Below are 26623 nucleotides of genomic sequence, written 5' to 3'. Positions count from 1 at the left end.
AAAAGAAACTAAGAAAGAGCAGCTAGTAATTCTGAAGGAAAACAAGGAGAATGTAGAGTCACAGAAGCCAAGAGAAAAGAAAGTTCTTAGAAGAAGGAGGTGGTAGCATGCCTGAAATTCTGCTGGAAGGCTCAGAAGGGTACAGACTGCAAAGTAAAGATCAGAAGAGTAACAAGGTTAGAATCCAGATTGGAAGAGATTGAAAGACCAGTATTTGAAGATGTAGAGACAGCGTATTCTGAATAATTATTTAATGAGGTTTGTTTTGAATGAGGAACAGAATAATGATGGAGATTTTTTTTTTAATGTAAATGAGAATGCAACAGTAGAGGAGATACTTACCGACATTAATCATTAATCAAAAATAGCTGATTTAGATTCCATATGTAAATGAGAACACGTGACTCTCTGTTCCTGACTCACCTCGCTTAACATAACTTCTAATTCCATCCATGTGGCTGGTCTCACGGAAGAAGAGAGAACAGCCGGAGCCTGTGAAGGGTGTGGGGAAGGAGGCTGGAGAGAGAATGTTAACAGGTCCCTTGGGACAGTTGACAGCAATGAGTTCTAGATTTCAAAACAGGCAGTGGAGAAGATGTTTCTAACACAAAGAAATAATAAGTGTTTGAGGTGATGTTATGCCAGGTACTCTGATCTGGTCATTATTATATATATATCACATTGGACCCCACAAATATATACAATTACTATGTATCAAATAAAAATAAAAAATATAGCTGGGCAAGGTGGTGTATACCTGCAATCCAAGCCACTTGGGAGGGTGAGGCAGGGGGATCAGAAATTTGAGGCCAGCCTGGCAATTTAGTGAGACCCTGTCTCAAAATAATTTTTTTTAAAAGGGGTTGGAGGTATAACCCAGTGACAGAGCACTTGCCTAGCATAGACATATTAAAAATAGCCAATTTAGTCAATTCACTGAATTGTTTTGAAAAGTCAAATGATTTCTATAAGATTTCAGTCTAGACTCCGACAGAGTCTTTCTCCATCTCTGCTTTACTACTAATAATAATGGCTCGATTTCCTGGCCCATTTCTATAAGTGTCTTCTCTTGGCTCTGCCTGTGAATAATTTTGCCAGTCAAATCCTGACTCCTTCCTTTCATTCTGGTCTTTGTCTCTAGAATGCTGAGTCCACCCAGCTCAGTGTCAGTTTTCTGCCTGGTTCTGTAGGACCAATGCTCTGCCAGGTTTTGAGACTTTGTTCCGTTGTCATCTGCAGTGGCCACTGGTAGGCACTCTGTCCTGGTGCCCTCTGCTGTAGCCTGTCACTTGCTCCACCTGCCACTTGGTGTGTCGCTGTGTCCTGGCAGTCTTTGTGATTGTTCTTTTTGGATTAGAAGCACTTTATAGGAAATGGGTACATAGGCTTATTTTGGCTGCAAAAAAAAAAAAAAGAAGAAAAAAAAGAAAATCTTAAAAGTCTCAACCTTTTTATTTTTTTTAATCACATTGTAGAATTTTCACAGCAGTTTCTCTTTGCTTTTGAAGGTCACCTGAAGGTGATGTGATAGCAGAACATTTTCTTGGGCTGTTTACTCAGCATCAATGGCCCTTCCTTCTCCTTCCTCCTTATCTGGTACAGACTTACCTCCAAGGTCCAGCTGCAGTCCTAGCATTCTTCGTGGTCCTGTCCTTGGGAGTTTGCCCTTTCTCTGTGCTTGATAACACATCATGTCTGCACTAGTGTTTTCAAACTTCGGCTGGGCTGTCTAAGTTTTGTCTTCCTAGTTAGACTATCAGCTTCATTCCTTCACTCACTCCTGTATTCCAAGTGTTCTGGCTTTGGAGATAGTGCCTGGACCTTGGCTCCATCACCAGTCAGCTGTATGATTTTGTTCAAGCCACTTGCCATCATGATGCCTCAGGCTCCTTCTCTGTTGAATGTGATAACCAAGCTATATTTTAAGGTTATTGAGGAGGGTCAAATTAAATAACACCCATACGGTGTTTAGTACCATGTCTGACACATAGTAACTTAAAACCATCTTTTGAATTATCTTTTATGCTTTTGTTAATTTACAATTTAGTGAGACCCTGTAGTTAACAGTACTGGCAAGATAGTTAAGAAACAGGTGATATTCTCTAGAAATAGTTCTTGCCCCAAGAGTTAACATTCTAGCATTCAGCAACTAAGTAGTGAATTATTTGTTTTAGAGGTGTTGGGTACTATGAGAATGTCCTGTGGAACTTTTGGGAAGGTTTTCCTAAGGAAAAGGAAAAAAATGAACTTATTTATTTATTTATATGTGGTGCTGAGAATTGAACCCAGTACCTCACACATGCTAGACAAGTGCTCTACCACTGAGCTATAACCCCAGCCCTGAAAACTGAATTTAGATCTGAAAAAGGATCCAGGTGTGAACCAGTTGAATATTAGGAAGAGTGTTCTAGGCAAAGACAGCAGCATCTACATGGACTCTGAACTGGAAGGAAGCACAGAGCTCTAGGACCCGAGAGCTGGCTGGTATGGCTGGAGCATAGTGGCTGACAAGAAGAGAGTCTTGGAGCCAGGCCTGGATCCTAACATCTGGTGCCTGTATGTCCAAGAGCTCAGTTCACATTTGTTAGTAAGTTAATGAACACAGGCAAAGAGGATTCATCTGATTCTTTCATGCACCAAAATAAAGTGATTTCCTGGGTAGGTGACATATCATAAGGGTCCAGTCAGGGAGAAAGAAACTACATTGGGCATTTCAACAGTGAAGGTGTAATAGGAGGAGTTGGTTGAATGGAGACTGGAGAAATGGAAAACCAAAGAGAGGATACTGAGGTAACAAAAAGAAGTAACTGTAAAAACCTGCTACATCTCCAGACCAGTATCTCAAGCTTTCTCTTCATCGTCTCTGTCTCCCACAATCCTCTCTCTGAAGCCCAGGGGAGCTAGAACTCAGAACCTCATGTGTGTGTGGTGGTGGTAGTGGTGGGGTGCCTCAGGAGCTCAGAAGAGCTGGGACTTCCCAGCCAATGCTTACCTGAACCTCTAACAGGGCACTTTTAGTTTTAAGAATACTGAAATAAAGCAGGAGGCTGAAGCCAACTAACCCTTCCAGGATGAAGGGCCATTGCTGCGTGATGATGGCAAAAGAAAGCAGGAAGGAGCCTACCATTCAGTCTCCCTCTAGCGGCCACTCATGGTGAAAGCTGACCGGGAGTCAGCCGGCTCAGGAATACAATGTGCAGGGTCCCAGCCCCGCATCAGGACAAAAGATACATGGGGTGGGAAGACAAGAACAAGGGAGATGGGGGCATCCATAACTAGACATGATGGTCTTGCTTTGGATAGCGCCCGACTCTCTGATTTCTGCCTTCCAACATACAGCCAGTTCCTTTATTTCAACTCCTTTATTTCAAGGAAAAACATTCCATAACTCTTTCTTTGGAGTAATGAAGATGGATTCTTCATCTAGTGCAGAAACAGAACACCTCTTGGTTAGTTTTATGCCACTTCAGCCTCTGAGTTGGAAAGTATGTATATATACTTGTTTATTTATATTAAATGTTATATGTAACATTTAATATAAAGGTAAATAGCACTCTATTATAATTTTATATGATATATATTTTATATAATATTAGAATACTCATTTAAGTATGTATTTTTTAATTATTGGGAACAAAACAAAACCCAGAAACTCTTTCATTATTCCCCGCCCCAGAGTGTGAAAGATTTTTGTCACCTAAACCACAAACAATAAGTTACAAACTATTTCTCAATGTTTAGAAATAACAATATTCTTAAAAGTTAACCACTATTTCAACACCAAGTTTTCTACATTTCAACCACAAGCCAATTGATGTTTTGGTCATCTCAAGCAATTTTCACAAAATAAGAATGCAATTTAGTTTTGGAACATTAAAAACACTACTTTTGAGTACCTTCAGAAGACACAAACAGGTGTAATTAAATTTTTTTCATGTATTATATTAAAAATGTGTTTACATGAAAGGTCTATTTAGTGCAGAAGTATGACTTTTGCCCAGTTCCTCATTGTCAATGATAGTACTTAAGTAGTTTCTTTATTTCAACTCCTTTATTTCTTCAGAGAATTAATGAAATTAGTATTTTGTTATGAAAGAACCTGTTACTACAAACTTTTCATATAAAAGAAAGCATTAATATGTTATTTATCACTCAGTTGGATTCATCAGTTTCATTCATTGCCTGGAAATAATTCCTTGTTATTATCGGTAATAATTATTGTTTTATTTTACCTGTTTCCCTGGTCTTGATTTTCAGCATAGAAAGCAATAATAACCTTGCTGAAAGATAATTCCTGTGAATCATTATGATCTGGGCAGTCCTAGTTGATTATTAATTTCTCAGTAATGGCATATGCTTTTATTCTGCAGCTTAAATCAATACAAGCCAGAACTGCTGCAGTCACAAAGATCCAGAGTGCTGTGTTCACCTGTAAATCAAAAAGCATTTTTTATTAGGACTGCAAAGAAAGATGGAAATAATTTTATGATAAACAGAAAAATATGCTCACTTCTTAAAAATACCAATTTATTATAGATTTCTTAAAAATTGCCCAGATATTAATGTTTTAAAATGAACTATGCATTGTGTGTGTGTTTATTTCTTTACCAGTAACAATATTATACGAGAAATCAGAAACAAAACACGTAAAGTCCACAATGCAAACATAAAATAAGTTTTTGGTGAGACTTAGAATTCTTTCTGCTTTGAATCTATAAAACACTTGCTGCCTTTTCATAGGGTCGATTATGGGTTTGAAAAACTGTTTCGCCAAAGTTAACTAATTCTGTATGCTTTTCCTTCAAAATTTAAAATATTTATTATTTTTAAGGCAAGTGACAAATTTAAAACAAAATTAAAAGATATTCATAGAAATACAGATAGAGTTTTGATGATGATTCTTAAATGTTGTTAATCAAACTTTATTGATAATCTATTTCTAGTCTGGAAAGAAGCTGCCCATTGTTAACTTGCCCAAAGACCTTCTGGAGCTTTTCCACACTATTGAGATCTTTAATGACTTCACTAGGTAGTACAGTAGTATGATGACAGTCTTTTGAAGGTCTTTAGCTTCCTTGCTTAGAAGCACTGAATTCTCTTTCTGCAACACTACCTGTGGAATCTACCTCTTCCCAGCAATAGCACACCATCTTAGCAATCACACTCCCTGAGACTCCAGTGATACAAAAACCTACCAGCTGCTTTGTTTGCCCATCTTTAGGAAAATTAGTTTGGACTTCTTTTCTTCTTTCATGGCAAATTGTTCACCTGGGTGCCTGTAAAATAAAATGTACATCAAGTCAATTCTACAGCAACTGTCACGTGCAAGATCTAATATGTTTTCTTCTATTCTTACCCAGACCAAATATTCCAAGTTAAAAATCTAAGTAATATAAAAATGTGACTTTTCAAACCACATTAAAACTATCCCAGAAAGCCAAAAAAGATACAAAATAGTTTTAAACCAAACTCATATATTCTGGGAAATAATAACCATGCATAATGGTATTTTTGTAATAGCTCTTGGTTGGCAGAACCAATTTAGGGGGAGAAGGTAGGAAACTTTGTAGAGCAGCCAAGGAGATTCCTGGGATAGAAGAATCAAGAACTTGACCTCATCGTTTTCAAATTTCAATGTTGTTAGAACATCTCTAATAGAGTTGATGTTATCTGAAGTTCAATGGCAGGAAGGCCTCCAAACTCTGCTACAAAATGTGTAGAACTGGTGACCCAACCTTAACACCAGGGTTTGATCATTGGCGGTGCACATCTACAATATATGGATGTGGTGGAAGCTATTCTTGGATAAGCTGTAAATACGCTTGGACTTATGTTAGTTGTGATGAGTGAATATGGGATTGTAACCTAAAACAACTACAGCAAGGGCCAGCAAGGAAATCACTGTGTGCGGCAAGCATCTATTAGGCATCTGAGGTCCATAGCTACGAGATGATCACTGAGCAATCATGTTAGTGGTGTCATTAGACTTTCTAATTCTCTACTTGGTAGTTTGGAAGTAGAACTGAAAATCTGGTGCTGAGGAAGCCTTAAGAAACATACAGTTCTTGGCAAGCAGTGGTTCTAAAGGGAAATTCTACTAAAATAAATAGCTGGTATTATGAAGGGGACATAATCACCTTTTTATTTCAAGCTGATAAAGAAGGTCATATCAGCAATGCATGATTGAAAATGTTAACATAGTCATAATTTCCTCTGAATTTCCACAGTTATGGCATTTATAATTTTTGTTGTATTTAAAAATATTTTTGCAAGGGTCTTATCTCTCCAAATTTTGTTTATTTAAGGCCATGACTTAACTTTATCTCAGTCCTTGCTATGTCTCCCAGTGGAGCTCAGCAGAATGCCTCTTGCAAATTAGGTATGAAATTAAGTAAATCAGTCTTATGTGATGGAATGTAAGAATAAATTTGGAACACCAGAGTATTTCAAATACTGAAAATTTCATATGCTTTCCATGAATAATATTTATTTGATTCAAGGAGAAAATTTCTTTTGCAACTAATCTTGAAATAATGGCTCTAGTGATAAGATGTACAAAGAAACAGTTTGAGGAAACAGGCTTAAGTAAAAAGATTTCTGCTGTGTATATGGAAATTCAGATTGATATTTTAAGCTTGTTGTATCTTTTTGGAAGTGTTTTGATCTTAATTCTTTGATTTCTTTGCCAACTTTTTTGTCTTTATATATTTTATGTTATATTAAAATGCACCCCGATGGATTTATTCTCAGTAGTTTTAGCAACTTTACACTGTGCTGTCTTAAAAGTCCATATTCTCTTAATGAAATAAACAAACAAGCCATATTGCAGAATTTTCATGTTGTCCCATTATAGAAATGAATTATTTTCTATTCTCTTTAATTTTGAGGAAGTATAGAGAAAAGGAGAATAAATTCAGTGATGGGGTGGGGATGAGATGAGGCATTTGAATATATATAATGTTGCCATTAATTGTCCTCTAATATTTATTCTCCCCTTCTTAGAATAGAACTCCTGGTTTTTAGATGATCACATATCTGCTAAGAATAATACATTTGCCATCCTAATTTGCAATTATGTGTGACTATAAGCCAAAGCTCTGGTCAGTGGAGTTTAAATGAAAATGCAGTTGCTAGCAAGTGTACATTAAATGCTGGGGCAGGGTTCATGTCCTTCTTCCTCTCTTTCCCTAACAATAGTTGGAGTCATCTTGGACAACAAGGTGAATTTGTGAATGGAAACTTGGGGATTTGCACTATGGAGCTCCAAACCAGTCCTAGACAATCTACCTCTAGGTTTTCACATGAAGAAGAAATAAACTATTGAGTTGTTTTAGTCACTATTATACTAGCTATTGTATTTATTGCAACAGAATGTAATCCCAATTGATGTATACTTGAATGCATTTGGTGATTGATGCCCTTATTTTGTTCTTAAAATGATATTTAAAATTTTTTTAAGTTGTGAATGAACACAATACCTTTATTTTATATATTTATTTTTATGTGGTTCTGAGAATCAAACCCAGTGCCTTATGCATGCTAGGCAAGTGCTCCACCACTGACTGAGCTAAAACCCCAGCCCTTAAAATGACATTATTCTTTTATCTATAATTTGAGATTTCCTGTTGAAGATCCCAACCTCTAGACTGGGATACAGTGTCGTAGCAGATGGAATGTTGAAGGGAAAGCCCCTGATAATATTAGGTAAATGTCAAATGCTGTTATATAAGTGTCTTTGTTCACATTGTAAGAAAAAAAGATGAAAATTATCATAATTATTTGACTCCCCATTTCTAAACAAAAGTGGGTTTCTTTTCAAGTTCTATATACCCCCAATTCCACCCGATTCCAGATTGTAGAAGTTCTAAGACTAATGTAGATTTTAGTATTTTCTCTGCCTTAGAGAGAGATGACATTGGCTTTACTTGGATTTCCTCAGAATTCAGTATAAATTCCTCTATCCAAAGTGTTGTCAGGAGCTGTCACTCATCTCTTGCCATCTCTTCCCCAAATAGCAATGATCCTGGTAACTGGCCAATAAAGGACAGCTGTGGCTGTTCCAAAGTGGCTTGAGCCAATTGCTTTAAACTTTAGTTGTTTGAGACATGCTTTGGCTAACAGGTTTCAAGTGTTGTCTTTCCATCTACACTTCAACTCTTGGACTATCACTGGCTCTTTGGGTTGTATAATCATAATTGGTTTTCATGACATCTTACTATTGGTTTACCTTAACTGGCTTTTGATTGTGGTAACTTTCTACCACTCATATTCTAAATAGGATTTAAAATTTTCCCTCCAAGTATCCTCTGATTTGATTTGAATGTTCACATCAAAACTTGTGTTTTGATGAAATGGAAGCTCTATTGTGAGATATTAGAAGGATGAAAACTTCATCTGACTATGGTATTTGGAGGTAAGACCTTGGGAAGTAAAATTTTTTTCTTTTCTTTTCTTTTTTTTATTTTTATTTTTTTCTTTTTTTATTGTTGGTCGTTCAAAATATTACATAGTTCTTAATATATCATATTTCACAGTTTGATTCAAGTGGGTTATGAACTCCCATTTTTACCCCGTATACAGATTGCTGTGTCACATCAGTTACACTTCCATTGATTTACATATTGCCATTCTAGTGACTGATGTATTCTGCTGTCTATCCTATACTCTACTATCCCCCTTCCCTCCCCTCCCCTCCCCTCCCCTTTTCTCTCTCTACCCCCTCTACTGTAAATCATTTCTTCCACTTGTATTATTTTTCTCTTACCCCTCTTTTCCTCTTATATGTAATTTTGTATAACCCTGAGGATCACCTTCTATTTCCATGCGATTTCCCTTCTCACTTCCTTTCCCTCCCACCTCTCATCCCTGTTTAATGTTAATCTTCTTCTCAAGCTCTTCGTCCCTACCCTGACCTTGGTTACTCCCCTTATATCAAAGCAGTCATTTGGCATTTGTTTTTTAAGGATTGGCTAGCTTCACTTAGCATAATCTGCTCTAATGCCATCCATTTCCCTCCAAATTCTATGATTTTGTCATTTTTTAATGCAGAGTAATACTCCATTGTGTATAAATGCCACATTTTTTAATCCATTCATCTATTGAAGGGCATCTAGGTTGGTTCCACAATCTTGCTATCGTGAATTGTGCTGCTATGAACATCGATGTAGCAGTGTCCCTGTAGCATGCTCTTATTAGGTCTTTAGGGAATAGACCCAGAAGGGGAATAGCTGGGTCAAATGGTGGTTCCATTCCCAGCTTTCCAAGAAATCTCCATACTGCTTTCCAAATTGGCTGCACCAATTTGCAGTCCCACCAACAATGAACAAGTGTACCCTTTTCCCCACATCCTCTCCAGCACTTGTTGTTGTTGGACTTCATAATGGCTGCCAATCTTACTGGAGTGAGATGGTATCTTAGGGTGGTTTTGATTTGCATTTCTCTGACTGCTAGCGATGGTGAGCATTTTTTCATGTACTTATTGATTGATGTATGTCCTCCTCTGAGAAGTGTCTGTTCAGGTCCTTGGCCCATTTGTTGATTGGGTTATTTGTTATCTTATTGTCTAATTTTTTGAGTTCTTTGTATACTCTGGATATTAGGGCTCTATCTGAAGTGTGTGGAGTAAAGATTTGTTCCCAGGATGTAGGCTCCCTGTTTATCTCTCTTATTGTTTCTTTTGCTGAGAAAAAACTTTTTAGTTTGAGTAAGTCCCATTTGTTGATTCTAGTTGTTAACTCTTGCGCTACGGGTGTCCTATTGAGGAATTTGGAGCCCGACCCCACAGTATGTAGATCATAGCCAACTTTTTCTTCTATCAGACGCCGTGTCTCTGATTTAATATCAAGCTCCTTGATCCATTTTGAGTTAACTTTTGTGCATGGCGAGAGAAAGGGATTCAGTTTCATTTTGATGCAAATGGATTTCCAGTTTTCCCAGCACCATTTGTTGAAGATACTATCCTTCCTTCATTGCATGCTTTTAGCCCCTTTATCAAATATAAGATAGTTGTAACTTTGTGGATTAGTCTCTGTGTCCTCTATTCTGTACCATTGGTCCACCCGCCTGTTTTGGTACCAGTACCATGCTGTTTTTGTTATTATTGCTCTGTAGCATAGTTTGAAGTCTGGTATCGCTATACCGCCTGATTCACAGGGAAGTAAAATTTAATGAGGTCTAACAGTGGGTCCTAAATCCAAAAGGCCTGTGACTTTTATAAGAGGGGGAGAGACCTGAGTCAGGATGCTCAGTCCCTCTTACCAGTTGATGTCCTGTGCTGCCTCAGGTCTCTTCAAGAGTCCCCATAAGCAAGAAGAACCTCACCAGATACAGCTATACAATCTTGAACGTCTTAGTCTTCAGAATTGGAAGCTGAATACAGCTCCTTACCTTTTGAGTCACCTAGTTTGTGGTATTCCATTATAGTAACAGAAAACCGACTAAGACAGAGCTGGTTATTGATGAGGCAGGAATAGCCATCCTGAGAGGGGTGAGTAGGAGTTAAAAGTATGGGGAGGACTGGCCATCTTGTCACACGCCTGACTCTTTCCTTTGGGAGAGGATTCATAGTTGTCAACAGATAAGGGACAGTGAAGTACATGAGGAAGGGAAGTAAGGTGATCAGATTTGTCTAAAAATATGACTGTCGTATGAAGAATGAAATTAAGGAGGAGGTCTTTAAGAGAGTAATAAAGGTTAGGTGGTGATTATAAACGTCTGCATGAGAGATGATAAAAGCCTCAATTAAGGCACTTAGCAGTGATGATGGAGAGGAGAGAAATTTAAAGGACTCTCTAGAGGGCGTATACAAAATGACACAGAGACTAAATGCATTGTGAAAAGAAAGGCAAAGATTCTAGCCTGCCCTCTAGTTCATGGTCTGAGAGACCACTGTGAGATCATCTGTCCCCTGAGGTAGCAGAGAAACTAGAGTAGAATTTAGGAGGAAGATAGGAAATTCAGCTCAGGATGTACTCAGGGTGAGAGCCCCTGAGCCATCTCGATGAATATACCTGATAAGCACTTGAAAATGCAAATCAGCAAGTCAGGTGAGCACTCTGGATGGTGAAGGTGGAAGGGGAAAACACCAACCAATAGCGGGTAGTTGAAGTCAGGGAGGTGAATGAGATCACCAAGGGAGACCACCTTGGCTAAGAGATGGGTTTTTGCTCAAAGGTAGAATCACAGAAATACCAAACCATGAAACAGAGGAAGGGAATCCTGACAAACGAAAAATGAGAACAGTGGTAAGACAAGATAGTCAAGTTGTGAAGGAAAAAGGAAATGCTGTTGCTGTAATTTGGATCTAGAATGTCCCTCAGAGGCCTGTGCTGAGTGGTCTCCAGCCTGTGGCACTACTGGGAGGTTGTGGAATCTTTGGGAGGTGGGGCTTAGTGGAAGAGAGCAAGATCATCAGGCATATGTCCTGAAATGGGTAGAAGGACCCTAGCCATTTCTCTCTCTTTGCTTTCAGCTGCCACAAGGTAAGCAGCTCTGCTGTACCACATGCTCTACCCCATGAAGTTCTGCCTCACCCAAGAACAACAGAGTCAACTGATTTAGTTTGAAACCTCTGGAAAGCATGAGCCAAAATGAACCTTTTCTCTTTAAGTTGTTTATCTCAGGTATTTTGTCACAGCAATGGAAAAGTGACAACTGGGCTAGAATCTACTTTCATTTCAGGAAATAGTTTAAATAGCTGTGGCAGACACAAGGCTATATACCATATCCTGCTTCTCCTCCTACCCCACACCAGGAACTAGGAAGACTACATTTTCCAGACCCCCTTTGCATCAGGGTAGAACCATGGGACTGAGCACTGGCCTATGGGAAGAAGGGAAGGTGGAAGTAATAGTGTCTACTTCCAAGCCAAGCCTCTAAATCATTGCAGGTGCTCTGTGTGCATGCTCTCACCTCCCATCCATCTGCCTGGGTGGAGAGCCATGCAGGACAGCTTTCTCATGACACATGTGATCAGACTTTGCCTGAGTGAGAAATGGACCCTTATCATGTGATCTACTGGGCCCATGAGAATACTTGTTCAAGAAGTAAACACACTTTGATTGATGCAACAGTTTAAAAAAATAGTTTCAAGTGGGGAATTGTCATTTTAAGTTCTATTTTTTGGTAGTGCTGACAAGCTTTAAAAACAGCCATCCTAACCATATGTGTCTTTCAACATACTGTATTTGCTGTCTTCTCAAACAAGGATGTAAGTTTCAGGGTCATTGGAAATGGCCCTGAAATCATCAATTGATGTTTAGAACACACCGATAATAGCTGGAAGAACAAAAGGTCACTTCATGCCCACTCAGTGCTGTTGTCCCAATAATGCCTCATCCTGATGGGAGATGAGTGTGCCTTGCTCAGCTGCCCTGCTTGCTGCCGTCCAAACTCTACAGAGCAGGGTTACAACAAAAATCCTCAGTGCCAAGGGACCGCGACATTTGTACAGGATTTCTTTGGATAGAATGTCTAAGCAGTGACTTAGCATCACAACCGAAGCTTCCTGGTCCAAGGATTGTGAACCAACAAGGAGGCCCGTGGAGCCTTTCTCCAGATCAGCCTACTGGGATCACTCAAAAGGCTCCAGAGGCAGTCTGAGCAATTATGGGCTTCTCAGGGCGTCGTTTTGAAGAAAATAAACTCAACCACAAAAAGGAAGTTAGGCAAAAACTTTTTTAAAAATTTGGATTATAATCCAATATGTAAAACTGATTCATATTGATATTTTATTTATTTATTTATTTATTTTTAATATTTATTTATTTATTTTTTAGTTCTCGGCGGACACAACATCTTTGTTGGTATGTGGTGCTGAGGATCGAACCCCGGTCGCCCGCATGCCAGGCGAGCGCGCTACCGCTTGAGCCACATCCCCAGCCCCATATTGATATTTAAATGATTAGATAAATAAGGTACAGGAGATGAAGCCCCTAGACAAAAGAATTCTAAATAACTTAGATACTGTCCCCTCAAGGAGGTAGGACAGAACTCCCCACCCCTTGCGTGGGAACTACTCTGAGTGACATGCTTCCAAATAGGGCAGAAAAGACAGAGGGAAAACAGATTTGTGTGGAGAAACCTATCGAACACTGCCTCAGACACAGGGGATCGAAGTTAATAGCATCAGTGACAAATCATGTGCCCTTCATATGATATATTCCCATCAAAGACTGGCTGGCACTTTGGGGCAGCTGGGGGTGGCTCTGTGGTAGAGCATTTTAGCCGACTATGTGTGAGGCACTGGGTTTGATCCTCAGCACCACATACAAAAATAAAGAAATAAAATAAAGTTACATATAAAAAAAGATCTGCACTTCACCTCTTCATTCTTCTTCCCCAAGCCTATAAACCAGTCATATAATGAGGGGGAAAAAACTTCAGACAAAACAGAAATGAGAGATATTCTCTAAAACACTTGACCAATGCTTCTTGATGTGGTTTGAATATATAGTTTGTTAAAATTAACGTTGAAAGTTAATCACCAATGCAACAGCTATTAAGATGTGGGGCCTTTTCAACAGTAGTAAAAGATTAGGCTCTGAAGAATGTATCCCCATGGATAAGTTTCACACCCTTTTAAAAGGGTTTGAGGGAATGAATTGGACCCATTTTCTCCTTCTGTTATGTGAGGTCATAGCAATGAGCACCATCTTTGAAGGAAAAAAAAAATTAAAAAATCCCCCATCAGACACAAACTGTGCCAGCACCTTGACATTGGACTTCCCACCTCCAGAACTATAACACATAACTTTCTGTTGTTTATAAATTATCCAATTGAAGGTGTTTTGTTATAGCAGCATAATGGACTAAAACTTTCTCAAAACTTTGAAGGTATTCAGAACCAAGAAAAGCCAGAGAGATTGTCAGACAATTTGGTCACATCAACTAAGGGTAGTGTATCCTGGAGAGGACAATAAGGAAAAACTAATGAAAGATTAATAAAGCATGGAGAATATATATCTATCAGTTCATTAATTGTGGTTAATGTATCACAGTCATTCAAGATGTTAATAGAGGAAGCTGGGTGTGAGAGATATTCTCAGTATTATTTTTGCAAATGTTCTATAAACATAAAGCCACTCTAACATAAAAGTTTGTTTGATTAAAAACAAAATTTATAGTAACCCAAATCCTTTGCTCTTTCTGGAACAAGGAATCTAAGCATACAGTTCATAGTAATACTGATAACAATCCCCTTTACTTTCTTCTTTAATTCTCTAGGTCTCTAAAATGTGTGGGTGGGTTCTCTCTCCTAAATCCACACTGCTCCTTCATCTTTCTCTGTCTCCCTGGTCACTTTCTTGTTTATGCCCCTTCTCTAACTCCCATCTTCTTTGATACAAGGTGTTCCCCCAGGCATAGCCAGTGGAATTTAGTGTTTCCTCTGTGACTATGTTCTGGGAGAAATGAGGTCCCAGGCTCTTGTCCTTTGCACCTATGTTCATCTTGGTTCAGGTGCTGGTAGAGAGCTACAGTGAGCTATGGGCATGTCAGTTATCCTCAGTCCCATTAGATGCAAAGGTAACATTATTAAATTAGGAAATTTAGGGGGAAAATATATATTTTTTTACAGACCTACTGCTAAAATAATGACAGAGGAAGTAGAGGTTGAACTTAACTACCATGTTCTTTATATTTACCCTCAAATAGCATCTTTAATAGGAATCATTGACTATGAATTTTGAAGGGGATTTTCTGACTATCTGATTTCACACTTCCCTGTTACACATTCAGAAACTAAGGACCAGGTAGCTTAAGTGATCCATGACTACTTCATTCCTCCTCTTTGTTTTCGTGTTCTTCAAACAACTTGTTCAACTTGTCATGATGCAGGAGGGTTCATAGTTCTGACAGGAGAAGAACTCTCTTTTCTGGTCAAGCAGGAAACATGGAAAGAAATAACATATCAAAGGAGGACACTAAAAGAATCAGCTTGCCCAAATGTTACACTACATTCCCTTTGATTTCAAGCATGCCTAGAGATGTATGTCCCATCAGAATTTGAATGTACAGAAACAACCTGTTGGATGACCAACTCAGCAGCTACTGCCTTATACAGATCTCCTACCCATAACAGAGGAGCTGCTTAGCTCCACCTCTCAGACACATTCTTTATTAAATACACCACTTTCATTAAGTGCTTTGAGATCATACAGCTAACATCCTGTTTAATCACTGCTGCCTTCTGCTTCATTCAGAAAACCATTCACTCATTTGTTCAGCCACCCATTCATTCATCGGATGAATGCCAGTCGCTGATCTAGGTGCAGAAGATACAAACATGAATAGGCACCTTCCCTGAAGTCAAGGTGCATACTGTTACTGACTTAAGTGTTGGTGAAAAGGCAATGACAAATTTTCATGTAAAACTTCCATGTTCTACCGAATTTCTAATTTGTGACACTTGTTAAATTTTTTAAATATTTCATAACCTATTAGGTAAGACTTTAATAGTGTCTATAGGTAAAAATAAATGAGTAAAAGAATTCTTAAAGACTAAGCAATTCAAGAAAAGAAATTTAAATTACATATTTTTTTTCTTCTATCTTAAGTATAAAGGAATACACACATGCATATTTTTACTCTCCTAGTACATTTTCTGTTGTAACAAAATACCTAAGGCTGGGTGCTTTATGAAGATGAGAGGCTTTTTAGCTCATTGTTTTGGAGGCTGAACATCCAGGACTTGGTGTCTCCATCTGTTCAACCTCTAGTGAGGACCTTGTGGCAGATCTTATCACAATGGTACAAGTGTATGCAGAAGAGATCACATAATGGGGAAGGAAGCTAGAGAGATTTAAGGGCCAGAATTGCTCTTTTTTCTTTTTCTTTTTCTTTTCTTTTCTTTTCTTTTTTTTTTTTTTTTTTTTTTTTTTGGTACTGGGGATTGAATTTAGGGGCATTCAACCCCTGAATTCCACATCCCCAGCCCTATTTTGTATTTTATTTAGACACAGGGTGTGAGTTGCTTAGCTCCTCCCCATTGCTGAGGCTGGCTTTGAACTCACAATCCTCCTGTCTCAGCCTCCTGAGCTGCTGGGATTACAGGTGTGAGCCACCACACCTGGCCTAGACTTGCTCTTTATATAACAACTTGCTGTTGTGAGAACTAACTGGAGTCCTACAAGAACAACATTAATCTCAGATTCTAAGGGTGGCACTCCAGTGACCTCACCACCTCCCAGTAGACTCCATCACTTAAACTTCCACCACTTCCACACCAACCTTGCAGCACATGAACCTCTGGGGGACACAGTCAACCCATATTCAAATTAGAGACATGCATGCAACACGTCCATTTGTAGACATCAACGCACAAACATGTGGTATTGGAATGATGTCAGAATGTTATCTCACCAATAAAGTCATTCCTTGGTATTCATGAGCTGTTGGTTTCAGGATCACCCCCACCCAGATACTGAAAACAGCAGACACTCAAGTATCTTATGTAAAATGGCACAATATTTGCATATAACCTACACAATCCTCCCAAATACTTGAAACCATCACAATATGATGTGTGACACTAATACAATGTAAATGCTATGTAAATAGTTGTTATACTATATTGTTTAGATAAGAAAAAGCCTGCTTATGTTCAGTACAGATGCACTTTGGGGGGGACAATATTTTTGAAAATATTTGTTGGTTGGATTCAACCAAGAGTGAATGTAGAACCACTGAATGTGGGGGGCCTGCTGTAATTATGTTATGCAGCTCAGTGGTAGAGCACTTGCCTAGCATGTGTGAGGAACTAGATTCGATTCTCAACACTGCACATAAATCAGTGAATAAAATAAAGGTCCATCAACATCTAAAAAAAGACACAAGTCTGCTGCTTCTCTAGGTGTCTGTGAATTCCTAAAGAATGATGTTACTTTGCTAACTTCACTTATACAATACAAAGTGTAATTATAATACTTTTTCATGCTCTCTTAACATTGATTTCTTTAGTGCACTACAGATTGACTTATCCGTAAACCCCATTGTTATTGTAGAAATTCTAAATAGTAACTCTTGTCTTGCACAATCACTGAGATTAATGAGTCTTTTGTGTCACAGAAGAAATATTTCAAAATTACATTACACATTTCTCACAGCTAATCAGCCTGTTCCAACACCACTCTGTGTTCATGTCTGCAATTGACAGGATTTCAGTGCTAGACATGTTATTTAGTCAAAGTATAATGAAAACAATTTTACTTATTGTCAATTACTGTTCAAAGCAAGAGGCACAAAAAAAAATGCTGTGGAAACTTCTCAAACAAGGTGACTGCCTGAGTTAATGACATTCTAGGAGAAACTTGTCACAAGAATCAAAATAGCAATAGAGAAACTAACACATTTTCTTTTCATGCATCATCTCATTTAAGTCTCACAAAAACTCTATGCAGCAAGTATAATTATTATCTTTATTTTATGGATGAGGATTTTGAAGGTCTGAGAAATAATTTGCTATGTGCACATATTTAATAACTGGTGGAGTTGAAATGAGAAAATAGAGCATTCTGCCCTGGTAACCCTTAGTTTTTAAGGACTTTATCTTCCAGAAAGAATTGTTTAAACTCTTTAAAAAAAGAAAGAAAGAAAGAAAGAAAGAAAGAAAGAAAGAAAGAAAGAAAGAAAGAAAGGAAACTACTGCTTAGTTTTGACGCATGCATTCAAATTAATCATAGTTCTAACGTAGAGTTACAAATTGAAGCTTCTCATTGGAATATGTCCTGGGTTCTGTTTTCAGTCTTCCCATTGACTATGGAATAAATTACTTGTATGGTGTAGACTCATACCTACATCGCCTCCAGGTTTCCACCTTAATATTTTAGGTGTCAAGTTGTCACTCTTGTGTGTGCTAAGCTTTCTTCTTTCCTGATTTTGTTCAAGATTGCATCTTTATTTGGAACATTCCTTTTCTCCAACTTGTGAACTCTTTACCTCTGAAAGTTACCTCCAGCATTGACCAGTCACCTCCCCAAACTCCATAATCAATATTTCAAACTTTCACGGCTCTCTACTCTGTGATGCTTTCCTATAGCTGCTCTAACAAATTTACCAAAAATTTAGTGCTTAAAGCAATATAGATTGACAATGTTGCAATCTTGGAGGTTGGGAGTTCAAAATGGGTCTTAATTGGTTATAATCAGATGGTGTTAGGGCCAAGTTGCTTCTGGAGGCTGAGGGTTAAGGCGGGTGGGGAGAATGTACTTCCTTGCCTTTTACAGCTTTTAAAGGCTCCTACTATCCTTGGCTCATGCTCCTTTCTTTATCTACAAAGCCAGCAGTACACATCCTCAAATCTCTTTGTCACTCTGACCCTCCTCTCTCCCTCTTTGATTTATAAAGACCTTTCAGATTACACTGAGCCCACCTGGATAATCCAGGTAATCTCCTCATCTCAAAGTCAGCAGTGAGCATCTTTAATTCATGCTGTGTTAATCCCTCCTTGCCACATAAGATAACTTGTTCATAGGTCTCAAGGATTAGGACACAGATATCTGAGAAGAGGAGGGGATAGTCATTATTCTGCCTCCCATACATCCCTCTTCTCTCATCAGTAGGATCTGCTCCTTGTTAAAAACAAACAAACAAAAAAAACCCACAAGGCTATTGGATGAAGCTCTGCAGTTTTCATTCACAATCACAAATTAACCTGTCTCTACTGCCACTTTCATAGGTTTCTTTTCAGTCAAAAGTAAAATTTCTCCACCTTTGATCCTCCAATCTTGCCTCTTTCACTCAGGTATTATTCATTGATTTTTTCATTGCCCTTCTTCATGTTTATTGGCTCTCTATTGAATTTTCTCTTGTAGCAATTCAAAGTATTTGCTTCTTTCCCATCTGAAAAGAAGTCTCTCTTGATCCTCTGGCCTTCTGCAGTGAGAATCCTGTCATGCCCTTCAAGAGAGACAGTTGATACTTAGGCTTCAACTGAGTGTGTATAGTCCACTTCAGGGCACCTGATCCTAAAATCTATATATATGTCTGTTCTTGCAACTGTATTGTTCTATTTTTATTACTGAAGTGTTAAAATAAGTCTTGAAGTCAGGTAGTGAATATCCCCCAGCTTTTTTGCCCTTAGGTCTTTTACATTAAACATACATTTTAGAGTAAGCTTGTCAATTTCTACCTAAAATAAGTTTGTTGAGATTTTTCACTGAATCTGTAGATCAGTTTGGGAAGATCTGACTTATTAGCAAGAATTTTAAGGCTATAACTTTCCTTTTAACACATTAGCTGTATCCAACATGTTTTGACACATTATAACTTCATTTTTTTTTCAGTTCACTCCATTTTATAATTTCCTTTGTGACTTTTTTTTTAACCTTTATTTTTTATTTATTCATATGTGCTGCTGAGGATTGAACCCAGTGCCTCCCACTCACTAGGCGTGCGCTCTACTACTGAGCCACAACCCCAGTCCCTCCTTTGTGACTTTTTTCTTGTCATTGATTTGCTGGGAAATTATTGCTCGACTTCCTAATATTTGGCATTTCTAGCTATCCATTACTGATTTCTAACTCTGTTCAAGGAAAATACTTTGTATAATTTTAATTCTCTTTAACTTTCTAGACTTGGTGAATTTTTATTGCTAGTTTCTTATTAGGCCTAATTTATAAATTAAACTTCATTATAGATATATATATATATACATAGAAAAAAATCCCAGCATATATAGGGTCTTATATTTGTATGACTTGAGGCATCTATCCACCAGAGGTCTTGGAACATATGTTCCATGGATAAGCAGGGAAGACAACTATGTAGTCAACAGATCATTGACAAAGGAACAAAAGCAATATGATAAGGCAAAGATAGTCTTTTTGACAAATGGTGCTGAAACAATGGAAATCCACTTGCAAAAAATGTATCTAGACAGAGACTTGTAACCCTGATAAGAATTCACTCAAAATGGATCACAAAAATGAAAAACCATAAAATGAAAAACCATAAAACTAGAAGATAACATAGGAGAAACATCTAAATAACCTTGCATTTGGAGATGACTTTTTGGATGTAAGACCAAAGGCACAGTCTATGAAATAAGGAATTGATAAGCTGGAATTCATTAAAAGTAAAAATTTCTGCGCTGCAAAAACACTGACAAGGGTTGGGGTTGTGGCTCAGCGGTAAAGCACTTGCCTAGCACTTGTGAGGCTGTGGGTTTGATACTCAGAACCACATAAAAATAAATAAATAAAATAAAGGTGTTGTTATGTCCAACTACAACCAAAAAAAAAAAAAAGAAAAAAGAAAAAGAAAAAGAAAAAAAAAAAACACTGTCAAGAGAAAGAGATGACAAACCCCAAACTGAGAGGACATCTTTGTTTGCAAAAGACATATCTGATAACGAACTGTTACCTGAAATCCAGAAAGAACTCTGAAGATCAAGAAAACAGTGCAACCAAAAAGTGGACCAAAGACCTCAACAAACATTTCACTGAAGAAGTTATACAGATGGCAAATAAACACACGAGAGGATGTTCCACATCGAATGTCATTATGGAAATGCAAATTAGATCAACAATGCGATATTATTATATACCTACTAGAAAGACTCAGCTCTAGGACACTGGAAACACCAAATGCTGGGGAGAATGTGTAACAATAGGAACTATTATTCTTGTTGTTGGTATAGCCATGTTTGAAGACAAATCATATCATCATATGATCTAGCAATCATGCTCTTTGGTATTTACCCAAAGAAGATGAAAACTCAGGTTCCCATAAAAACCTGTACATGGATGTTTATGGCAATTTTATTCATAAGTGCTTAAACTTAGAAGGAATCAAGATAGTCTTCAATAAGTGAATGAATAAATAAGCTGTGGTACTTCTTCTCTGAGAAGAACTGAACTATCAAACCATGAAGACATGGTGGAAAGTTAAACATTACTAAGTGAAAGAAGTCAATATGAATAGTTTAAATATGGTATGATTCCAACTATATGGCATTCCGAGAAAGACAAAACCATGGAGAGTAAAAAGAGCATAGAAGATTTTCAGTGCAGTGAAACTACCCTGTATGATACTAAAGTGGTAGATACATACCATCATGCATTTGTCCAAACTCATAGATGCACAGCATCTAGTGTGAAGCCTAGTGCAAACTATAGACTGGGTGATAATGATGCAGATTCATTGATTGTAACCCTGTACCACTTTGGTGGGGAATGTTGGTAGTGGAGGAAGCTATGCATATGTGGGGGTAAGGGGTTATGGGAAATCTCTGCAACTTCTGCTAGATTTTGCTGTGAACCTAAAACTGCTCTAAAAATAGCTTATTAAAACTTTCCAAAACTAATTTGAGAATGAATAGAACGCCTAAATGATCAGTTCAGATCATTTTAAAAACGAATTTTTCTAACATTCAAAGAATTTCATAGTAAGTTTTAGAAGATATGTAAAAAAGAAAAGACCTCATAAAGAACAAAAATGTATATACTGGCAAAAAGAACATTGGATAAAGAAGATATGAGCCAAGAGGAATATACCAAAGACTTAAAATATAGAAAACAGTAGCAGCAGTAACAGGAAGAGCTGTAGGGAAAAGTAGATAAGTCAGCAACCATCATTGTTTTATTAAACTTAACTCATGAATTGAAAGTAAAGCACAAAAATAGGTAAAATGTATAAGATCTGATTAACATGATGAAATATCTCAAACCAATTGCTACATCTAACCATGCACCTATCCATTATGGTTCTGGATAGTACAACAAGACAAAAATTTAAAAAGTGAAGGTGTAAGAATTAAGTGGAAGAATTGAAACTACCATTGATTGCAGATGATAAATTCACCAAGAGAGAAAAACTGACAGAATCAATAGTCAAACTGTTAACACAGACTTCTGAAAGTTTCCTTGAGACAGGATCAAATTTTAAATTTAAAGTGTTTCTCTATAATAAAAAAATTACTAGATAATATAAAATGGCAAATAAGATATCTTTTCATAGTCGCAAAAAATTCATACAGTACCTAGAAGATAATAAGATAAAGAATGTACCTGACCTTTGTGGAGAGTATTTTAGTATTCTACTGAACGATTTAAGAAGATATTACTAAGTAGTAAAATATGTTCATTTACAGGGAGATGTAAAATTTTAAAGATGACAGCTGTCTTCAAATCAAGGTACGTATTCAGGGGATTTTTAATAAATTTTCTGACAGGTTTTTTTTTTTTGGAGCTTTTGACAAATTGATTGTAACATTATATGGAAAAAATAAGGGTATGTGCAAAAGAAGAGAAAGGGGAGGAAATTTTCTTTACGAGATATGAGCAGTCAGTAATAAAAGTGAGCTTCTACTGCTGGAAGAGAGACTGTCAATCAAAGTGAAAGGGAACTCAGAACTCATCCTGGAAGAATGGGAAATTGGCATGTGGCTGAGGTGGCATCTGACAGCCCAGGGAAAGGATGGGTTATTAGAAAATGGCATTGAGAAAAGCAGTTTCACTCAGAGAGTAAAGTATATCTGGAGGCCTACTCATGGCATATATGAAAATAAAGTTTAAATGGACTGAAGACCTAAAAGTGAGAGGTAAAGTTTGTAAAGAAGATATGGGATGAGATCTTCAACTTAGGGTTGAAATACCTTATTTCAACAAGTTCTAAACTCACTGTAAAAGAGGAAAAACTGATTTGACACAATTAGACTTTTGTTCAACAGACGACATGACAAAATTGAGATAGGTGACAGTCTTGGGGTGGGGCAGACTCCAGTATCTAAGAATGTCAAGGAATTGCTACCTAGAATATAGAGGAATATCTGTCAGTGAGAAAGAAAAAACACAATAGAAAAAAATGGTGAAACAATTCTACTTAGAATAAGTTATACTCCGTGTAGGTACAATATGTCAAAATACACTCTACTGTCGTGTATATCTAAAAAGAACAAATTTTTAAAAATCCCCCCCCAAAAAAAGAAAAAGAAAAAAGTGGGAAACTGTGAAAATGGGCAAGTCCCAATAGCTAACAGGTATAAAAAGGACGTCAATTTCGTTAGAAGTTGGATAAATGAGAATTTCAATGAAGCAGTTGATAATTTACACACGTCAGATTGACAAAAAAGTAGAGATTATATGAGGCCCAATGCTGTCAGAACAGGAGCTGTTAATGTCTGAGGTGATAGGCTAAATGCACTGATTTGATCATCACAAAAAGAATACATATATCAAAACATGCTGAATCCTATAAATACATATAAATATTATGCATCAATTAAAACATAATAAAACTTTAAAATTAGAATATAGCTAAGTTTGTGACCACAAACACAGAAATCTATGTAAACGAACCTAATTAATACATAAAAATTCATCTGCACCTCAGAAGCTCTCGACTGCAGCCCCCTATTTCTTCCTTCTTTGTAAAAGTAACACTCCAGACTTCTAAAACCAAAGAATGGTTTTGCTTATTTTGAACTTTGTAGAAATGAAACCCTCACAGCATGTACTGCTTGGAGTCTAACTTCTTTGGCTCAGCATCATGTAGATAAACTCCTGTTGCTGTGGCTGATGAAACTGGCTCAATTTCTGTGGCACAGAGTGTCCAACTCTATGACTTTTCTACAATGCATGTATGTATTCTGTTCTTGATGGATATCTAGGTTGTTTCCCATACCATGGTATTCTTTTGTGGTATTATGTCATGAATTTTTTTATGCATTTTGGTATACTGGTTCCTGAAATTTTGCTGGGCACATAACCTTAATAACTTGGTATGGAATTGCCAGGTAATAAATTATGTATATCAATTTTAGTACATGATATAAACTACCATACCAAAAGGGCTCTAACAATTTATGTCCTAACAAAAGATTATGTTTACATTACTATAAGTCATTTTTAACTGAAAAATAAATGTGTTCACCTACAAAAAAAATAAAACAAAAAAGAATAGGAACTGTTAGCTGGGCTCATTGGCTCACACCTGTAATCCCAGTGGCTTGGGAGGCTGAGGCAGGAGGATCACAAGTTCAAAGCCAGCCTCAGCAAAAGCAAGGCACTCAGCAACTCAGTGAGACCCCATCTCTAAATAAAGTACAAAATGGGGTTGGAAATGTGGCTCAGTGGTTAAGCACCCCTGGGTTCAATCCCTGGTACCAAAAATTAAAAAAAAATTAGGAACTGTTACAACTGGCACAACTATTTGGAAAAGCAATGGATTCACAGAGGGCAAGTTGATCTGCGTACACTAGTTGAGCCACATATAGCTCTGTGTGTTCACTCCATAGCAACCCACTAGAGGTCCTATATTAGAAAATTGAACCCAGCCTTGTCTGTGGTAGCCGGTAACCGAGTATCTATTAGTAGAAAATGGTTAAAGGGTATCCTGGGAACATACAATAGAACTCTCTCCTGGAAAGGAAGAAAAGAAAAAAGAAATAGAATTTAAACAAAGGCACCATGCTCTTCATATAAATAAAAATCCATGAAATAAAAGGCTATCTTGGTTTCTTAGAAATAGATATTTATCTGACATATGAAACAAAATAGAATAGATGCTTCTCTAGGAAGGAAGAAAATGAGAATGTACCTAGGAGATGAAGAGGAAAAGATATTGAACAAGGATGAGACTTGCACCAGTCTGTGGCTATCAGGTACAAAGGCAGAGAAGTAGGGTTAACTCAACTGTGATCTGGAGAAATGAGTCTAGCCTTTCTCTTTTCAATCTTTTACCGAAACAATTGGTTAAAGTTTATAAACATTCTTCATGTGTGGTCCTCTGCTAGGGTAAGTGGGAAAACAGCAGCTATGATATTAATGCCTTGGCTGGATTTTTGACTTTCCAAGAAATAAGTAAACTTGGCTGAGCATGGGGGCCCACACCTGTAATCCTAGCCATTCAGGAGGCTGAGGCAGGAGGATTACAAGCTCGAGGACAGCCCCAACAACTTAGTGAGGCCCTAAGAAATATAGTGAGACCCTGTCTCAAAAGAAAACTTACTTGAGAAAAAATATATAAATGCTAATTAATCCCCCCCCCACCACCATTTCAGGTTGAAGGTTCTATTTCAATTGAACTCATTTGATTATTGGCAGAAAGTGGAAAAGTTGGATAAGCATGGGACAGTAGGGTTTCTATGTAGTTACTGATTCCTTGTGGTCCAGTTTTACCCTAAATAAAGTCTTGTGGGAGGCAGATCATGGCTCCATTTTCACTCCTGTCTGATAGTCCTGAGTCTTTCAACATCCCCAAGCATTTCAATGAGGCTTGAGCCATGACCAGAGGGGTTTTCTAAGAAGCCTTGGTCTTGCCTATAAGTCCTTAGTCATTGTGGTTGCCTCCAGAATATCAGAAGGCAAGGCGAATCCTGTACTCTATTTTCAGAATAAATTTCCATCTTCATTGAATTATAATCTTGCTTTTATAGCATGTGAACTTCCCACCAAACAAGAATATCTGTGCTTCTGTGGGAAGGATGAAATTATGTGTAAAAAAGCTCCCAGCACAATAACACACACTTCATACTTCTTTCAAATGTAAGGTTCTAATCTTTTATTAATGCTCAGGACTTTTCCGTCTTCAAGTCTAAGCTCGCCCTATTTGGAGGTTCCGTGATACCCTTGCAACTTGAAAATCTCAGCTTTGGTTGATCTGAGAAGGGAATTGCATCTTTATTTATTATTCTTGACACTGAGACCTACTAATTCCATTCTGTGACTCAAGGGAGATTTATTTAGTGTTTGGGTTTTTTGTTTTGGTTTTGTGTGTTCCTCAATTATACTATGAGACTCAGCATAAACTTTTCAAAACTTCTAACAATGAGAATAATGGGGAAGCATTAAATAAGAAGCTTAATGGCATAATATTATTTAACAGCCACACTTGTTTGTGTTTAGGGGGCATATAAATCAATGTAAACATTATCTGCTGAGAAATAGTACCAAAATAAATGAATACAAACAAATAAACAAAACTTCTGGAGCACATTCAGGTCAATCCATTTTTTTTCTTTAAATATCTGATTATAAGTTTTGTTTGCAGGGTTTTTTTTTTGTTTGGTTATTTTTTTTTGAGGGGCGGGGATGCACTGAGGATTCTATACCAGGATTTTGGATTTATGGTCTTAACTCTTATCCATTTACCCTAAACATGATGTTGGGGAACTGCTGAGGGCCATTGCCAAGTAGGAATGACGCATCGATATTTCCTTGCCAGCGTACCCCATGTTAAATGGACTTGCCTTGGAAATTTGCTGTGACCTTGCATGTGTGTTTGAGAAAGGTGACCCTGCTCAATGACCAGGGTGGATCCAGGATTAGGGTGTATCCTGCAGTTTGAGGAAGTATCCTGCTCCTTGGGTTAAGGGCGTTCCCAGTTTAAGACCTTGGGTTTTAGGGAAGTTCGATGTTGAGGATTATTGCTGCTGGAAATAGGGCGTTCCTGCTACCTGAGCTCCTTTTGAGTTCTCGTGAGATTCAGAGAGGATTTGGGGAAGAAAGCCTCGTGGAGTAGGTGAATTGGTGGCAGCAGAACTGGGATTGCCCGAGAACGTGTGTGGAGGCCGGTGTGAGTTCGGGAATAAAGACTGCTGTTTGAATCTACAAAGCTGTGTGGTGGCTCGTGATTCTGTGCCCAGCCAAGACTGCGGCAGGGAACTATGTGGTATGGTACCAAAATT

The 26623-nt window shown here is 37.7% G+C and overlaps 1 long non-coding RNA gene across 1 annotated transcript in view; it reads right to left on the bottom strand.

The window, feature by feature from the left end:
- Positions 1-1299: 1299 nt before the first annotated feature.
- The window catches only part of LOC308651646, a 42285-nt gene continuing 16961 nt past the window's right edge, over positions 1300-26623 (bottom strand). Inside the window, exons 2-4 of the long non-coding RNA XR_014022631.1 lie at positions 5196-5276; positions 4233-4429; positions 1300-1396 (exon numbers count right to left, since the gene is read on the bottom strand). This is a non-coding gene — a long non-coding RNA (uncharacterized lncRNA). The remainder of the gene's footprint in view (positions 1397-4232; positions 4430-5195; positions 5277-26623) is intronic.

The sequence above is a fragment of the Spermophilus citellus genome (genome assembly GCF_964194105.1).
Source record: "Spermophilus citellus genome assembly, chromosome: 6".
Lineage (NCBI taxonomy): Eukaryota > Metazoa > Chordata > Mammalia > Rodentia > Sciuridae > Spermophilus > Spermophilus citellus.
Note: the sequence above shows the minus strand (reverse complement) of the source record. Positions and strands in the feature narration are given on the sequence as shown.